General features: G+C 45.4%; 1 non-coding gene across 1 annotated transcript; it reads left to right on the top strand.

The window, feature by feature from the left end:
- The first annotated feature begins 962 nt into the window (after positions 1 to 962).
- Positions 963 to 1,034, top strand: Trnap-agg (transfer RNA proline (anticodon AGG)). The gene has a single exon. It is a non-coding gene; the product is annotated as a tRNA-Pro (tRNA).
- Positions 1,035 to 18,906: the final 17,872 nt, after the last annotated feature.

Here is an 18,906-nt window from a genome sequence, read left to right on the forward strand (position 1 = left end):
GGTGTTTTTATTCGTTTATTTATTTTTTTACTCTCCAACTTCTTGAAAGTAGTTGTGAAGTTCCTCCTGTTGAAGCCCCGACAAACAGCGAGACAAGTAGAAGAGCGGATAGCCCTTCCATGGGGTTGGCTGGGTGAAGGTCTCGGTTCCTCGCTACCCAAGCCCTAGGAACTCCACAGAAAGAGGGAACTGGTGGTTTTGATCTCCAGAATCCAAAGACCTGTCGGCCCAGATCTGCTGGATGTTTCGAAGACAACGAAACCTGCTTCGGAGAGGGATTTCCAACTCTGGACAGAGTCCATGGTGCCCCAGAGGCAGCTAGGACCCAGCGACTGTCCCGGGGGACGGAGGAGCATCGCAGACTGGGTTGTGCTCTGCTAGGTGGTCCACCTGCATCTCCCGTGTGCGCACCCTTTCTTCGGGTCTGAGGCCACGCGTGCGACGAGCGACTTGTCCAGCCTAAAGGGTCGCGGCTCTTAGCATCCGCCTCTAGTCCACACAGGCAGTCGCCTGCTCTCATCTAGGTTTTGGCCTCGCTGGTGGGCGAGACACAACACACAAGCGGGAAATGCTACAGCCGGCTCGCTCTACCCCAGGGTGCGTCGCCGCGGGCTGCACGGCGCGGTCTGGTGTTCTAGGAGGGGCGGCCCAAGGAGGCTCCAGCAGCCGTCTGTCCGGCTCAGTGACTGTGACCTCCAGAGCGCGGGCTTATACGTGGGCAGCGTGAACTTGCCCGCCAAGCGCCGAGTAGCACCCGCCTGCCAAGACCAAAGTCGCACTCGCAGGCTAGGGCTCCTAACTTTGTCTGTGATGGAGAGGTACCAGAATGATGGAGTTCTTGGGTAACCACGTCCTGAATTCACCCTTTCAGGGCGGGTCTGAAATCCGATTCTCCTTCCAACTCAGTCCCGCCCTAAGACGCCTGAATGGTCATAAAATGGATCAAGGACACTAGTCTACGTGGCTCGTTGGTCTAGGGGTATGATTCTCGCTTAGGGTGCGAGAGGTCCCGGGTTCAAATCCCGGACGAGCCCATATTTATATTTCACACAACTAAAAAACTTGTACCAGGATACAGTTTGCTGTTATAATCTCCGGATCTTTAGGAAGACTAGAGCTTTCAAAGACCTAAAATTCTGCTAGTTAGAAAAGAGCAAAGTCTTACCCTGGGATGGTGGTGTGGTGTCCTCCTTTAAAACCCACACTAGGCTGATTTCCTAAAAGTTTGAGGCTAAACCTGGTCTACAAGTGTTCAAGGACAGTGGGGAAAAACACTTGATCAGAAGCCAAATATCTAACATTTCCTTGGTTCAGTTGGTTAGGGTTTCTCGGTATAACAATTCTGGCTACTCCATTTTAGACTAGTCGGGCCTCGAACTCAGAGAGATCCACCTGCCTCTGCCTCTGAATTGCTAGGATTGAAGGTGTGTGCCACCACCGCTCGACTTAACATTTTTTTAAAATTATGTTTTGTCTTACTATTTATTAGGGTGAGGGGGTGACGCCACTGGGGAGGTGAAAGAACACCTCAAGGAAGTCGGTTTTCTGCTTCCACCATGTGAGTCGTTGGGGATGGAACTCGGGTGGTCTTCCCAGGGAGGCAGAGTCGATGAGCCTGGAGCCTGAGGAGAAAGAGTGGCATGTTAGAGCACCAGAGTCCAGGGCTCCAACCCTACAGGAGACTTTATTTAGGTTTGGTCATAGTGGAGAAAACGTGCTGGGGAAAGCTCTTTGGTTGTTGGTTTATTTCTTTATTTTACGACTATCAGACATGGAATCCAGGTACTCAAGAGAGTTGGTCAGTGGCTGCCTCCTCCAGCAGCTTTTTCTCTTTTAGTCACATTTATGTCACACGTGTGTGCGTGCCTGTTTGTGTGTGTGCGTACATGTGCATGCACGCGGGTATGTGTGGAAGTCAGTGGAAACTTCCAGGAACCGGCTCTCTCCTTCCAGTTTACCATGTGTGGCCTGGGGACTGAACTCAATCAGCTTGGCAGCAAACTCCTTTAACCAAAGAGCCATTTCAAAGGCCCTGCTTCGTTTTGTTTTATTTTTTGGTTTTTTGAGACAGGGTTTCTCTATGTAGCACTAGCAATCTGGAACTCGCTCTGTAGGCCAGGCCTCGAATTCAGAGTTCTGTCTGCCTCTACCTCCCAAGTGCTGGGGTTTAAGGTGAACCACTACAGGCAGGCTCTATGTTTTAAACAGTACAGTGAAATATCACCTGGTACATTTGGGAGTCAGAAAAGCGATTAACTAGTAAGGCATTAAATATATATTTTTTAATATTTATTTATTTATTTATTATGTATACAATGTTCTGTCTGTGTGTATTCCTGAAGGCCAGAAGAGGGCACCAGACCTCATTACAGATGGTTGTGAGCCACCATGTGATTGCTGGGAATTGAACTCAGGATCTTTGGAAGAGCAGGCAATGCTCTTAACCACGGAGCCATCTCTCCAGCCCCCTAAATATATTTTCTTGAAGGAAGAAAAAGGTTCTTTGGAGGTCAAAGCTTTTGCCCAGTACTCTAGTTATGTAATTTGTAAGGCTCGGTGGAAGGTGAATGACAGGGCCTTTCATATAATAACTTAGAGATTAGAAAATGTTTTATTGTTTCTTTTGTTTTGATTTCTCATGACAGGGTTTCTCTGTGTAGCACAGGCTGGCCTTGAACTCACAGAGATTCACCTGTCTCTGCCTGACAGACATGTGCCACCATGCCCGGCTTATTTGTTTATTTATTTATTTATTTATTTATTTTTTGATTTTTCGAGACAGGGTTTCTCCGTAGCTTTTGGTTCCTGTCCTGGAACTAGCTCTTGTAGACCAGGCTGGCCTCGAACTCACAGAGATCCGCCTGCCTCTGCCTCCCGAGTGCTGGGATTAAAGGCGTGAGCCACCACCGCCCGGCATTTGTTTATTTTTTTAAAGTGTTATTTTTATTTATGTGTGTGTATCTGCCAGGGTATGTGTGCACATGAGGGCTGGTGGCCCCAGAAGCCCGAAGAGGCTGGCCTGATATCCTGGAACTGGTCTTACAGGTGGTTATGAGTCACCCAACAATGCTACAAACTGAACTTAGATCCTCTGGAAGAGCAGCAATTGTTCTTACCCACTGAACCATCTCTCCAACCTTTAGAAGTTTTCAGCCACACCAGACTAGTAAGCCAATCAGTGAGCCTTCCCAAGCATGAAGACCTTTGTACGTGCATAGGCTGCATACCCTTGAGCTATCTCAAAAGGAGTAAAGTCAAGCTGGAGTTTGAAGCACCATACTGGCCTTTGCGCAAGATGATTTGCTTGTGCAAGTTTGCAGCTGGAGGCTTTTCTCGTCCTACTCAGTCACACTGAAACTGTTTCTCTCCCACCCGCCTGCTGGTCCCCACAGCCACTTATAAAATAATCATTCAGAGGCTTGATATTGATTGTAATTGCTTGGCCAGTTGCTCAGACTTTTTACTGGCTAGCTCTAAGATATAAATTGACCCAGTTCTAATAATCTGTGTATCGTCACATGACTTCATGGAATTACCTGTTCCTTAGTAATCTTGCTGCTCCAGTACAACTTGCTGGCATCCCTTTGACTCTGCCTTCTTTCTCCCTGTATTTCTGCTTAGATTTTAAAATTCTGCCCTGCTATAGACTAAAGCAGCATACAGGACATCCCACATCATAGTTCCATAGCTAGTTCCTCTGGATTGAAACATTCTCTACTAGATGACAGAAAGATAGACGGAGAGTCATAAAACTCAAGAAACCACCTGACAGTGGTGGCCTTTAACCCCAGTATTCGGGAGGCAGAGGCAGGTGGATCTCTGTGATTCAAAGCTACCCTGGTCTACAAGAATGAGTTCCAGCCGGGCAGTGATGGCGCACGCCTTTAATCCCAGCACTCGGGAGGCAGAGGCAGGTGAATCTCTGTGAGTTCGAGGCCAGCCTGGTCTACAAGAGCTAGTTCCAGGACAGAAACCAAAAGCTACGGAGAAACCCTGTCTCGAAAATTAAAAAAAAAAAAAAAGAGTGAGTTCCAGGACTGGCTTCAGACCTACTGAGAAACCCTGTCTCAAAAATAAATAAATAAATAAATAGCCCTTGAGCTCTAGTGCAGAGCAGATGGCTGGGTATGAGGAGCAGCAGGTGAAAATCAAAGTCCAGCCCACCAAGAGGAAACTCTCTGATGGGTCAGTCTTGGACAGACAAGGCCCCAGACCACAGACCAAAGGCTTCTGCTGTGCCTTTAAACATTTGCTTGCTGCTGTTATCTTTCTCTACTATCTGGCATGGTGTGAACGGGTACCTGTAATGATCCACAGAGATCCCTCCCTAAACTGTACAGTCTAATTGATAATAATAATGTTGGCTTGTACAGAGTTTTGAGAAATAAAAATAAATACAAGAAAATGTAAGGAGCTGCACAGACCGTAGCTCAAGTTAATGATTAAAAAAAACCAAAAAAAAACCAATTGAGCTGGGTGGTGGTGACACACACCTTTAATCCCAGCACTCAGGAGGCAGAGACAGGCGAATCTCTGTGAGTTCGAGGCCAGCCTGGTCTACAGAGTGAGTTCCAGGACAGGCTCCATAGCTACTGAGAGAAACAATTGAGTCCCTGGAGCCAAGCTGACCCTAATTCTCTCGATGCTGAGAGATGCGGCCACAGTATTCGCTGTGCATCCTTAGCTGAAACAAAGCTTTAAATAACTTCACGTTGGATCAGATGTTTCAATAATAGTTTTCAGGAGGAAAACCCTAGAAAACAATCTAAAGTTTCCAAGGACATATAGCTGAGGTCAAAAACACAAAGTAGTCCAACTGTTACTAGCTGATGTACTTTCCTTGCTAGGGTTGGTTGATGATCAAAGGTGATGATTAATCCCTTGAACCCATTTCTGCCCTCAATCTCCCGTTATAAAAACTATTGGTAAGCTGGGCTGTGGTGGCGCACGCCTTTAATCCCAGCACTCAGGAGGCAGAGACAGGCAGATCTCTGTGAGTTCGAGGCCAGCCTGGTCTACAAGAGCTAGTTCCAGGACAGGAACCAAAAGCTACGGAGAAACCCTGTCTCGAAAAATCAAAAAAAAAAAAAAAAAAAAACCAAACAAACTATTGGTGAATGGGTTTGCACCCTAAGTATTTCAAGTAGATCTGATTCTTTTTCATATATAAAAGTTTAGGTTTGTGATTCCTTTAAAATTACGTATAAGATTACCTTTCAAGATAAGTAATAAAGTAATTGCCCTTTTCTTTATAACCGAGAGTGTGAAATGGAAAGGCAGCCATTGTGGACGGGCAAGATGAGAATCCTGTAAACTTCCTGCCCCGATAGACCTTGAAACATCAAGCAGTACTGACTGCCCACAAGTCTGTGCTGAAATGACTGAAACTTTCAAAAAGCTGGAAAGACTAGAAGTTAGCCCAACCCAAAGGCCTTCCTACAGCTTGGTACGTGGCCTGTGGATACAGAGAGCTAAGTCAGGCAGTCACCCCATCTACACCGCTATACCTGACATTGTTCTTTTGCCAGGACAACCGAAAAAGTTGTGGGACCTTTTCATGTAGTGTTGGACTTTGCTAATACTTTATTATTGTTATTGTTGCTTTGTATTCTCTTGGTTGCTGAATTCGCAAGGTCAGTTTGCATTCAGAGGAGCTTCAGAATACTCATGTAAAATTCCCCTCACACATTGTGTATTTGGCAAGGGAAGGAGGCCTCAGGACCTCGTTTTCTTCTCCTGCCTTCTCCTCTTTGTGAAAAAGCTTCACTACATATAGTGTTCGGAAAGACTTACGGGTGTGCACCTCAAGGAACCAGGATGGGCGGTCAGCCCACGCTGCACAAGTACCGAGCTCAAGAGGTTACTGCATAAGCTAAGATCCTTGCCAGATCATTTGTGTTAGAAATCACCAGAAGTTCAGGAGACTACAGATAAAAACAACCTGAGCTGTTTGCTTCCAATGGCTTCTAAAAGGATTTGGGTCCCAGGCATGGAAAGGGAAGGAAGCAGTATATAGTACTAGAGCAGCAACTGCTGATGAACATGAGATATTTCTCTTTTTACTTATTTTTTATTGTTTTTATTGAGCTATATATTTTTCTCTGCTCCTCTCCCTTCCTCTCCCACTTCTACCCTCTCTCATGATCCCCACGCTCCCAATTTACCCAGGAGATCTTGTCTTTTTCTACTTCCCATGTAAATTAGATCCATGTATGTCTCGCCTAGGGTCCTCTTTGTTGTCTAGGTTCTCCATGGATGTGAATTGTAGGCTGGTTTTTCTTTGCTTAATGTCTAAAAGCCACTTGTGAGTACATATTATATTTGTCTTTCTGGGTCTGGGTTACCTCACTCAATATGATGTTTTGTAGATCCATCCATTTGTCCGCAAATTTCAAGATGTCATTATTTTTTCTGCTGCGTAGTACTCCATTGTGTAAATGTGCCACATTTTCCTTATCCATTCTTTGATCGAGGGGCATCTAGGTTGTTTCCAGGTTCTGGCTATGACAAGTAATGCTGCTATGAACATAATTGAGTACATGTCCTTGTGGTATGATTGAGCATCCTTTGGATATATACCTACAAGTGGTATTGCTGGGTCTTAAGGTAGGTTGTTTCCTAGTTTTCTGAGAAATTGCCATACCCATTTCCAAAGCTGCTGTACCAGTTTGAGCTCAAATGAGAGACATTTCAAAAGGTGGGACCTGCCTTCTCAATAACAGTGAAGGCTGCTTATCCGACTGAAAGTCTCCAGCGGCACAGAATCAAACTTGCACAAGGTGGCAGGCATATTTCCAGCGGTGTGGGTGTGGTGTTTGCAAGTCCTAAGGCTGACGCCAAGTGCGCTAGGGCCAGTGTTCTTTCCAGTTTCTGAACCTCTGCCGGTAACTGACCCGAGAGCTAAGACAGATAAAGTGCGAAGAGAAGCCCCGGCTGTCTGATGATGCCTGCTACATGCAAGGCCTAAGTGCAGCACCCAACAGGACCGGGCCGCTGCTGAAATGCAAATGAACACTGACCCCGTGTGGCTGGAGAGAGAGAGAGAGACAGAGAGAGAGAGAGAGAGAGAGAGAGAGAGAGAGAGAGAGAGAGAGAGAGAGAGAGAAAGACAGAGAGAGAGAAAGACAGAGAGAGAGAAAGACAGAGAGAGAGAGAGAGAGAGAGAGAGAGAGAGAGAGAGAGAGAGAGAGAGAGAGAGAGCATAGCCAGTGGGCTGAGAGAAGAGCCGCAGGGAAAGCGCCAGTGCGCGGAGGTTTACCCTGTGACAATCTGTATCCACAGCTATTGGGCTATAGTCAAAGGTCTGACTTTATGGATGGCCCAGTGGGAAAAAAACGGGCACGTGCTGGTTCCACCACCATGGGGACAGCAGATGTCGGAGGGACTACATAACGAGTTCAACCCGAGTCAGTAGTTTTCCATATGGCAGCCCATAGCTCACTGAGTTTTGGAAATCAGGAAGCATATGTACTTACCAAACTATAAGCCATCTTCCCCCACAGACAGCTGGAGGCTCGTTGCTACGCTTCTCTAAAGTCTGGGAACCGACACAGGCTGGAAAGTAGCAAAAGCTACCAACATTGCCACCAAGCGTTCTGATATTCGGCATGGTGACCCACAATGTGAGGCATGTTCCAAATCACAGCACTGAGAGATTAGACGGGGCCTGTACAGGTCAGTAAGGATGCAAATGCTTGCTCACCTGTGGACACTGCCACAAGCCCATTGAAAACGTTTTTACTTATTTATTGTGCAAGCAGTCAACCGATGAAGCCCATAGGGTCATGTCCAAATCAGACACCCCCGCCCCGCCCCGCCCCGCCCCGCCCCGCCCCGCCCCGCCCCGGAGAATGGATAGCAATTAGAGACACTCATTTCACAGCCACTGATGCAAAGGACTGCGTTAAGGACCTCAGGACTAATTGTACTTCCGTTTGTTTTACAACTCTACACAGGCTATATTGATTGAAATAAATAACGGGTAATTGAAACAGAAGTTAAACGGGGCTGAAAGGGTGGCTCAGTGGTTAAGGGCACTTGCTGCTCTTTCAGAGAACCTGGGTCACTTCACAAAACCAACCTCATGCAGTTCATAACTGCTTGTAACTCCAGCTCCTCGGTTCCAATGCCTTCTTCTGGTCTATGCAGACACTGAATGCACATGGTGCACATACACACACTCAGGCACACACACACATACACTCAGGCACACACACACACACACACACACTCACACACAGTAAATAAACAAACATACAAATAAATGCAGATTTTTCCTTTCTTTCTTTAGTTTGGTTTTTAGAGTCAGAATTTCTCTGTGTAACAGCTCTGGCTGTTCTGGACCTCACTTTGTAGACCAAGCTGGACCTCACTTTGTAGACCAGGCTGGACCTCACTTTATAGACCAGGCTGGCCTTGAACTCACAGAGATCTGCCTGCCTCTGCTGGGATTAGAGGCATGCACCACCACCACCTGGCCATAGATAAATATTATTTACTTATTTATTTGGTTTGCTGAGACAGAGTTTCTTTGTGGAACAATACTGGCTGTCCTGGAAGTTCCTTTGTAGACCAGGGTGGCCTCGAACTCACTGAGATCCACCTGCCTCTGCCTTCCAAGTGCTGTGATTAAAGGTGTGTGCCACCACCATCTGGAAAATAGATATTTTTTAAAACCCAACAACTAGAGTGTGAACAAAGGTGTCCTGCACAGGAGGGGAAAGGCTCTCCTCAGGGCTGGTAAGATGGTTGGTGTTTAAAACACTCGCACTAAGCCTGACCACCTGAGTTTCACCCGCCCCCCGGCCCCCCCAGGAGTCATATGATGGAGGGAGAGACTTGGCTCTTATAAGTTGTCCTCTGCTCACCACCCTCATGCACAAACATTAAAAATGAAGAAATGTAATTTTGGGGGATATAAGATCTCACTAAGTAGTCCTGGCTAGTCTGAAACTTTCTCTGTAGACCAGGCTGGCTTCAAACTTGCAAAGATCCACCTGCTTCAGCCTCCTGAATGCTGAGACTAAAGGCTTGAGCCTGGCCATGCCCACCTAATTAATGTCTTTTTTTTTGCAGGGAGGGACAGGATCTTACTATGTAGCCCTGGCTGACTTGGAACTGGCTATATAGACCAGACAGCTTTTGCACTGGAGAGCTGCCTGCCTCTCCTCTCTGGTGCCAGCGTGAAAGGTGTGTAAGCTCAGTGCACACTCTTAACTGTTGGACCATCTCACTGCCCTATAGACAAAAGTGGTTTTTAAAAGAAGGCACTCCCAGAAGCTATGAGGTTATTGAATGAAAAATGAAAAATCCCTGTACCAGAAGTGGACTTACTGAAAAAATAAATAAAAAGTAGACTTCCCTGTGGGTTGTCAACCCCTGAGACTCCACATTCAGTAAAGCCGTTGATATTGATTGCATGCCAGAACTAGATGTTAAGGCCCCACTGCAGAAGACAGCACACACTTTTGCTACAGAGCAAGGAGAAATCAAGCTGGGATGGACCTGGAGGCTTTCCTGGTTCTGGAAGGCACTACACAGGCTGCTGAGCAAAACTGGTTGTTATCAGTCCAACTTAATAATGGACGCCATGTGCTACACTAGTGTCTTACTTTGGGTTTCTATTGCTGTGATAAAACATCCTGGCCAGAAACAACCTGGGGAGGAGAGGGTTTATTTCGTCTTAGCCTGTAGTCCACCATCCTGGGAAGTCAGGGCAGGAACTCAGAGCAGGAGCTGAGTCATGGAGGGGTGCTGCTTACCGGATTGCTCCTCCTATCTTGCTCAGCCTGTTTTATTATACACCCCAGCACCACCTTGCCAGGGGTGAGGAAGGAAGGTGAGGGCTGCAGACAGGAAGGAGTGTCGTGTGGTTATTTCCTCCCAATTTAACATCCTCTCCAGGAAGGAGAGGGAACTTCCTAAGACTCAGGAATGTCATGAAAGTGGTGTTGTTCTTGGCTGTTCTTGGCTGCATGCTCCAGATGCAAAGCTGCCATCATGAAGAACATTGACAATGGTTCCTCAGACCTCCCTTATAACCTTGTTTTGATGGGATTAAATATATATCTATTTAATTTAACATATATATATATGTATATATATATATATACCATTTGCTTCAACAGAAAGCTAAAAAGATAAATTACCCTAGATTTTTACACTTTTAAGATACTCAGTTCATATTTTGACAATGACATATATTCACAATGTAGTACTGAGTGAAAACTCATATTCCACATTGAGGATATGATTAGTAGGTAAGAATATTAAAAAGGGGTGCTATAAAGATGCCTCAGCAGTTAATAGTGCCTACTGCTCTTGCAGAGAACTGGGGCTGGTTCCCAGTACCCACACCAGGTATGGTACTCCAGTTCCAGTGGATACAACGCCTCCTTCTGGCTTCCACCGGAACTGTGCCTATTAGGTAGACACAGAGACAAGCAGGCACACTTATAAACGTATAAATAAAAAGAAAAAAATAAAATAAAGGAGAGTAGGAAAGATAAGGTTATCTGAGTTTACTTTTCATACTCTTAAATTATTAAATTTCTTTACAAGGAGCATATACACAGTTTTTTTGAAGGCTGGTAAGGTGGCGCAGTAGGTAGAGGTGCCACCAAGCCTGATGACTTGAATTTGATCCCTGGGACCCAAATAATGTAAAGAGAGAATAGATACTATAAGTTGTCCTCTGACCCCCAGTAGAAGCTATGAAAGATTTGCTTATTACAGTGAAAGATATGTTTATTACAGTGTTCCATCTGCTTGTTTGTCTGTACACCAGAAGAGGGCACCAGATCTCATAAATGATAGTGAGCCACTCAGTGTTACTGGGAATTGAACTCGTGACCTCCGGAAGAGCAGTCAGTCAATCCTCTTAACCTCTGAGCCATCTCTCTAGCCCCATAGACTTAATTTTTTAAGATTTATTTCTTAAATATATTTATTTCTTTTTCTTTGGGTCTTTTACATTTTGCATCTCAGCCCCATCCATCTCTCATCCCTTTGTATCCATACCCTTTCAACCTCCCCGCCGCTGAAAAAATACAATACTATAAAATTTAAGATTGTCGTGGGAGCTGTAGTGAGTCACACAGTATACCCTTTAGTTTGTATAGCTTACTTGCAAATGCTTATTACAGAATCATCGATCTGATTAGAGGCCTCTGGTTTCTACTACACCTTTGGTGTTGGGCTCTCAATAGGTCTCTTCTTGGGTATCCTGTTGTTGTCCTGTGTCGTGGAGATCCTGCAGCTTTGGGTCTGTATGATCTGACCCTTCACATGCTCCAGCAGACCATAGATGGGATGGATGTTGGGGTGTGCCAACTCATAGCCCTGGTTCTGGGCCTGGGTAGTTGCAAGACAGCCAGGGCTACACAGAGAAATCCTATCTTGAAAAAAAAAATCAAATAAAATAAAATTATTTATTCATCGTTAACTGTAAAATAATATTTGTGTACGCATAAGTGGTCTTATCTATATTTTATCTATAATGACGTGGTAGAAAGAGTCAACCGAACTGTTTACCTACCGTGTCTTATTTTTAAGGTGAGAACATTAAGAATCTATTTTAGCAATATAGTACTGGCCACTAGGGGGAAGAGTAGGACACCAGAAATTTCAAATGTCATCCAGAGATTTGCAATGTGTGGTGTTAGCTTCTTCTATAATAATAGCTCTGCATAGAAGTTCTACTCTATTTCCTATTATGAAAGGTCATTTTAAAACAAAGTCCATACCCATGCATGCATATTTCTTTCTAAAAGAAGTGGATATAAGAGATTATATATTTTGTGATTTTTGTTTAAACGAAGCATTCAGAGATAACAAAGCTGTACAGGCATAAAGCAGATTGGCAGGTGGAAGGACCAGAGGCTCGGGAATTGGGGTTCACAGTATACGCTCTTGAGGAAACTTCTGCGTGATGAAAATGTCCTAAAACTGATTTACAGCGACATTTGCATGGGCAAAACTGTAAACATAAACGTACAAGTCAGTGAATTGTGCAACTGACATTAGTGAACTATATGAAGTGTAAAATAAGCTTCAATAAGTTGACCTGGAGTAGTGCAAGGATTCCTCCTCTGATGCCAGCCTTGGTACAGGGGGGCCACTCAGGTCAACCCCTCACCCCAACGAAGCTAAGGCTCGTGAGAACTGTGGGCTTAGATCACCCACTTTTCTCACCAGGACCATTCTCCTATCTTGAGGAGATGGCTCTGACCCCACTGCCCTGCCCAACCCCATGAGCCTATGGGGACATTTCATGCTCAAAGTACCATGGTAACGCACAGATGTTCTGAAGAAAGGGAAATCCGCTGGGAGCCAAAAGGCAGGGCAGTGAGATCCGGAAAACAGGGCTTACTCCTTTATGTTGATTTTTAAATTTTATTGATTTACCTTTTGGTGTGTGCATGGCCTGCAGGTGTCTGTGCACCAGATGCATGTCTGATGCCCAAGAAAGGCAGAAGAGTGTGTCTGGTCGCCTGCAGCTGGAGTTACAGACAGTTGAGACCTGCTGTGTGGGTACAGGGAATTGAAACCAGGTCCTCTGGAAGAGCAGTCAGTGTTCTTAAGCATTGAGTCATCTCTTAGTCCCAGGACTGCTTTAAAAAAAAGTGTGTGTGTGTGTGTGTGTGTGTGTGTGTCTGCATCTGTGCTAGAGGGATGGCTCAACAATTAAGCATACTTATTCCTCTTGTAGAGGACGAAGGTCCAGTTCCCAGCACCCACGTGGTGGCTTACAACTAACCATCTGCAACTCCAGTTTCAGAGCACCCAACACCCTCTTCTGGTCTCTACTAGGCACACAGAGTGATGCACAGATATACATGCTAGCAAAACACCCATACACATAAAATAAAACAAATACAATGGGCTCTGGAAAGATGGTGTAGTGGTTATGAGCACCGGCTGCTCTTCCAGAGGACTGAGCTCAGTTCCCAGTTCTCCAACACCAGGTTCCAGTCTTCTGTGAATACAGTTCCAGGACATATGATGCCCTCTTCTGGCCTGCACAACCGTCGGGCACACCCTTGGTACATAGACATGCAAGCAGGCAAAATACCCATACACATAATATAAAAGTTAAACAAATTTTAAATATGTAAATAAAAATAAAAATGAATGAAAGTATGGAATTTTCTTTTGTAAGGACTTACAAAATGTGATTTGAAAAAAAAAAAGAAAAAAAATGTGATTTGAATGTAAATCGTTCCCCACAGGCTTACGTGTTTGAACATTTGGTCCCCAGCTGACGATGCAGTGTGGGAACGTTGTGGAGCCGTAGTTGGAGTCTTGGGAGAGGAAGTACATTACTGGGGCCAGGCCTTGAGGTGTCCTATAGCCCTGACCCACTTCCTGTCCTTTGCTCTACACTCTGACTGCTGATACAATGTGACAAGCCGTCCCGCTGTGATAGACTGTCTCTGTGGAATCATAAGCCAAAATAAATCCTTTCTCCCCTACATTGCTTTAGCCAGAACATTCTTTCGAAGCAGAAACCAAGACAAGAGAGTATTACTTGGCCAAAACTCAGACCTCTCTTTATCCCTAGCCCATATCTTACATTCCTGAAGATAAAACAGGAAATTACTTCGAGGAAATCTCTGGAGTAAAAGAGAATATGTTCAAATCAATCAAAGGAATAAATTTTTTTAAAGTTAATTAAAATTGGCCAAAGGGCGAAAAAAATCAAGTAATAACTGATTATTTAAAATCCAGGAGGGGAAAGGAAGTAGTTATTCAACTATTCAGCTACCCATGCCGTCATGTCTGACCCTTGCAGAGCTGTTTATTACTCGTATCTGGGAGAACTGGGCTTCCTCTGACCTCTTGTGTCCAGGAGACCCATGAAAGGGAAAGCAGATGACTTCCTGTGGTTTTATTTTATTTACCTTTTTTTTTCTTTTTAAGAGAAAGAAGGGCACAGTTGAACTTAGAGCCCCATGCTCATGCTTGTTGGAAAAGTACCCTACTACTGAACCATAGCCCCAGCTCTCCCTTAGCTTCTGGGTCAGGGCTTAACTAAATTGTTCAGGCTGGCCTTGAACTTAGAATCCTCTTGCCCCAGCCTCCTGAGTAACTGGGTTGAAAAGCCTGCGATACCAGGCCCAGTTTCCTTGTTTCTCTGTGATCCGGCTGTGGAGTCTACTTTAGCTGTCACATTCTGCTTCCAAATAGCCATGCTGACTGGCTGACTGGAGACAGGTCTTGCTGCCTTAGGGTCGAAACGATGCCTTAACACACTCTCTCTCTCTCTCTCTCTCTCTCTCTCTCTCTCTCTCTCTCTCTCTCACACACACACACACACACACATCTAACAAATAAATGCTTTAAAAATTCAATAAATAAATTAACAAGAATGTAACACACTATATGGTACTTGTTAGGAAAAATCCTAAGACAAGCTGCTCTGCCTGCACAAAGATATCCAATCAGACCAGATTAAAACACATCAAATGCCCGTGTTTAATAGACCGCAGTCCTGGGTGACTGGAAGAGCATGGCAAGGGAAAGACAGAGAGCGCGCGTGCACACACACACACACACACACACACACACACACGTGTTCTTCTTTCCGGCACAAGCCTAAAAACCTTGGGGGGAGATTGGTCCTGACCCTCCCCAGGGAGGGGTCAGCACTTGGCAGGCTGGGAGTTGGAGTCCAAGCCAGAGCAACTGCCAGGCCAAGGGCTTCCAATCATCCCAGATTTCTTGGATATAGGGGTGTTAGAGGGGTGGGGTGATGCCTCCAGCTTAATATTACATTTCAGACTCTTTGGATATAGGGGTGTGACAAGGAGCTGAGGTGATATTTATGATATGGATGCCAGGGACTGGGGTGACACTTCCAATCAGTACTTATATAACACAAGTTTATTTTATTTATTTGGGGGGGATAATAATGAAAGAGGAAAAGAAATAGATTTCAGTAGGATGAGTAACTTATTTTCAAATACTCAGAATAGCCTCTGAAAAAGACCAAGACAGAAGAAAAGGGAGGGGGATGGGTGGGAATGATGACTATGGAGAAAAGTTAAGGTTGACCCCTTACAGCTGTGCATATCTGAAGTAAGCACAGCATTTGGGATGTGACCGTAGGCAGGATCAGGTAGGTGTTCAAGGCTATCATCGGCTGCACAGGAAGTTAAAGGCTAGCCTGGGCTACATGAAACTCTATTTCAAAAAAAAAAAAGAAAGAAAAAGAAAAAAAACTAAGGAAGTGGGCTGGAGGTATAGATTAGTGGTAGAACATATATGTAGCATGTGCAAGGTCATAGATTCAACTCTTATCACTCCTTTCCCCGAGGGAAGCAAAACACCCATTGGAACTATAGATTGTGGGTCAACAAATGAATGAGGCTAATGGGAGCCATTCAGATGACCAGCTGGTGGAAAGTGCTGAGGCCTCTAAGCATGCTTTCATCTATTTTGTTTCTAAATTCTAATTACACTTATTTATTTGTATGTATGTGTGTGGCTGAGCATGTGCCACCGCCCATGTGTGAGGTCAGAGGACAACTTCTGGGAGTTAGCCCTTTCCTTCCACCATGGGGATGCCAGGGCTCAAACTCAGGTCCTCGACGGTGGCCGCAAGTGACCTTTTCGGCCGAGCCATCTCATCACCCGGCTATCGTTTGCAGCTAGAAAATTCTTCCACAGGAAAACAATTTCAGACGGTTGAGAAGATGGCCAAGTCTGAGAGCCGGAAAAGGGCAGAGAGATTCTGCTTCCGATTAATACCTGCAAAGAAACAGGAAATTAAGTTTTCGAGAGAAGCCGGAAATACCCCTGCCGCCGAAACCAGTCAACAGGCAAGAAAGAATGAAGACGGTCTTAGAAACCAGGCCTCAGTGCTGTCCTCACGAAATCCTCTTTGGAAGCTGCCTGTCACTGGACCAAAACCAATGTCCTTGCAAGAACTTATGTAAGTTCTCTCAGTAACTTTGTGTTGCCGATTTTTCTTGAATGAGCTTTAAAATGTACTGTGACACAGGTTGTTTGTTCAGCATTCAGCTTAGGAGAGGGCCAGTCACCCTGATGCGAGGAGTCAGTTTTGAAAATAGCTGGGAACATCTCTTGAGGGGCAATGAAGCTAAACTAATTCGAGGCGGCAGATGCATTCGCTTTCGGCCGCGCCTGGCCCGCGGCAGGGGCAGTTCTTACGTAAGCTGATTAGGATGAACAGCTTGGTGGACTGTTCAGAGCTCTGCTGAGCCCACGCCCTGCATTTGCCCTCTCTGGGTTAGCCGAGGCACACCAAGGGCAGTGGACTAGAGGGAGAACAGAATAATGCATCAATAAATAGCATGCTTCTTGAAAAGGAGAGAAAAATCCCACTTGGTATAACAAGCGGGTTTTCTCCTAAGAAGCAAAACATAGGTTTTCTTCTTTTCTCTGAAAGACTCATTTATTTCTAGTTTATGTGTATTGCTGTTTTGTCTGCATGCATGACTGTTTGAGGGGGCCAGATTCCCTAGAACTGGAGTTACAGACTGTTGTGAGCTGCCATGTGAGTGCTGGGAGTTGAACCCAGGTCCTCTGGAAGAGCAGCCCATTCACATAGCCACTAAGCCACCTCTCCAGCCCCAGACTTACATCTTTAGGCAAAATATTTGTATTTGGGAATATTTTTAGTTGAGTACCTCTATAATCTGAGGGGTACACACCATGATGTTGGGGAGGGGTGCATGTGTGGACATCAGAAGACAACTTGATGGTGTCAGTGATCGAATCTTTCAGCTAACCTAGAGGGACTTCAGCTTGTGAAATGTCTCTTACAAGCTCCTGTTTGTACACTTGGTCTCTGGCCGCTGGTGCTGGGGGAGGCTGTGTAGCCTCTCTGGAGGAAGTGGGTCTCTGGGAAAGAGCCTCAGTGGATCTACATTTAATTGCTGCCCTTTGTACAGTGCTGGTGATTGAATGCAACCAACCCTAGCCAAATTCTCATTATCCTGTTACACACGTAGGTTTCATTTTGTAGGTTTGCCCTTCACATCTGGTATTAGCTACAGGCAGGGCCCAAGACAGAGTGGTTGAAGGCAACGGGGGAAGTATGAACACAAGGTTTACCGCACGTTTCCAGTTGGTAAAGCTTCGCGTAGGGCACATGAAGTTTTATTACACTATTCCTCTTTTGTTTGGGGTTTTTCTTTTTTTTTTTTTCTTTTTTTTTTTTTTAAATATTTATTTATTTATTATGTATACAATATTCTGTCTGTGTGTATGTCTGCAAGCCAGAAGAGGGTGCCAGATCTCATTACAGATGGTTGTGAGCCACCATGTGGTTGCTGGGAATTGAACTCAGAACCTTTGGAAGAGCAGGCAATGCTCTTAACCGCTGAGCCATCTCTCCAGCCCTGTTTGGGGTTTTTCTATAATAGAGTATTGAAAAGAGAATTCTGCCTTTAAGGTTTGCTTTCTAAGACAAGAGAACTTCTTGTTGTGAATAGGACCTGGTGATGTGTCCTGCGATGATGAGGAAGATTTGCTGTGCCCAAAGTAGTGGCTGGCCTGGAACTCAAAGAGATTCTGCAGCCTCTGTCTCCCAAGTGCTGGGATAAAAGGCTTGTGCCACCGTGCCTGGCTTCCCAAACATTCATATGTGTGTGTGTGTGTGTGTATGTATATGTATATAATTTATTTATTTATTATTTATTTTTGTTCTTTCAAGATAGGATTTCTTTTTGTACCCTAGGCTGTCCTAGAACTCACTCTGTAGACCAGGCTGGTCTCAGACTCATAGAGATCCACCTGCCTCTGCCTCCCACATGCTGGGCCTAAAGGCATGCACCACCACCACCTGGCTTTATATTTTATGGTTTTTATGTATGTATGTATATGTGTATCTGTCTGCACGTGAGTGGGGACAGAGGGACGTCAGATCCCCTGACACTGGAGTTACAGGCAGCTGTGAAATGCCAGATGTGGGTGCTGGGGATAGAACTCAGGTCCTCTGCAAGAACAATATGTGCTCTTCACCCCTGAAGCATCTCTCCAGGCCCAGCTGCCAAACATTCTTGATTGGAAGCTTGATTATAAGCATCCCAGCTCTTGATGACCAAGTCACAGAAACCAGCTCTGGACGCCTAGCTGTGTGACAATGCCTCTGTCCCCGAATCATTGTCAATGGGTGTCTCGCCTTTGCAGCAGAAACTATCCCAACTAAAATAGTACAAAGATCTGGGCAGTGGTAGCGCACACCTTTAGTCCCAGCATTCTGAAGATGGAGGCAGGAGGATCTCTGAGTTCAAGGCCAGCCTGGTGTACAGAGTGAGTTCCAGGACAGCCGAGACTACACAGAGAAACCCTGTCTCAAAAACAATAATGACAAAAATAAATTAATTATAAAATAAAACACTGACTTCTGTGTACTGCTTCTCTGTGTGTGTATGTGTGAGTGAACGAAGGAGTGTTTCTCTGTATGTGTGTAGACCAAGGAGTGTGTGCCTGAGTGTGACAGCACTAAGGAGTGTATGCCTGAGTGTGAGTGCACTCAGGAGGGTATCCCTGAGTGTGAGTGCACTCAGGAGTGTATCCCTGAGTGTGAGTGCACTCAGGAGGGTATCCTTGAGTGTGAGTGCACTCAGGAGGGTATCCTTGAGTGTGAGTGCACTCAGGAGGGTATCCTTGAGTGTGAGTTCACTCAAGAGTGTGTCCCTGAGTGTGAGTGCACTCAGGAGGGTATCCCTGAGTGTGAGTGCACTCAGGAGTGTATCCCTGAGTGTGAGTGCACTCAGGAGGGTATCCTTGAGTGTGAGTTCACTCAAGAGTGTGTCCCTGAGTGTGAGTGCACTCAGGAGGGTATCCCTGAGTGTGAGGGCCCTAAGGAGTGTGTCCCTGACTGTGAGGGCCCTAAGGAGTGTGTCCCTGAGTGTGATTGCACTAAGAGGCACTTCT

This window comes from Microtus pennsylvanicus, chromosome 16 (genome assembly GCF_037038515.1).
Source record: "Microtus pennsylvanicus isolate mMicPen1 chromosome 16, mMicPen1.hap1, whole genome shotgun sequence".
NCBI classification, from domain to species: Eukaryota; Metazoa; Chordata; class Mammalia; order Rodentia; family Cricetidae; genus Microtus; species Microtus pennsylvanicus.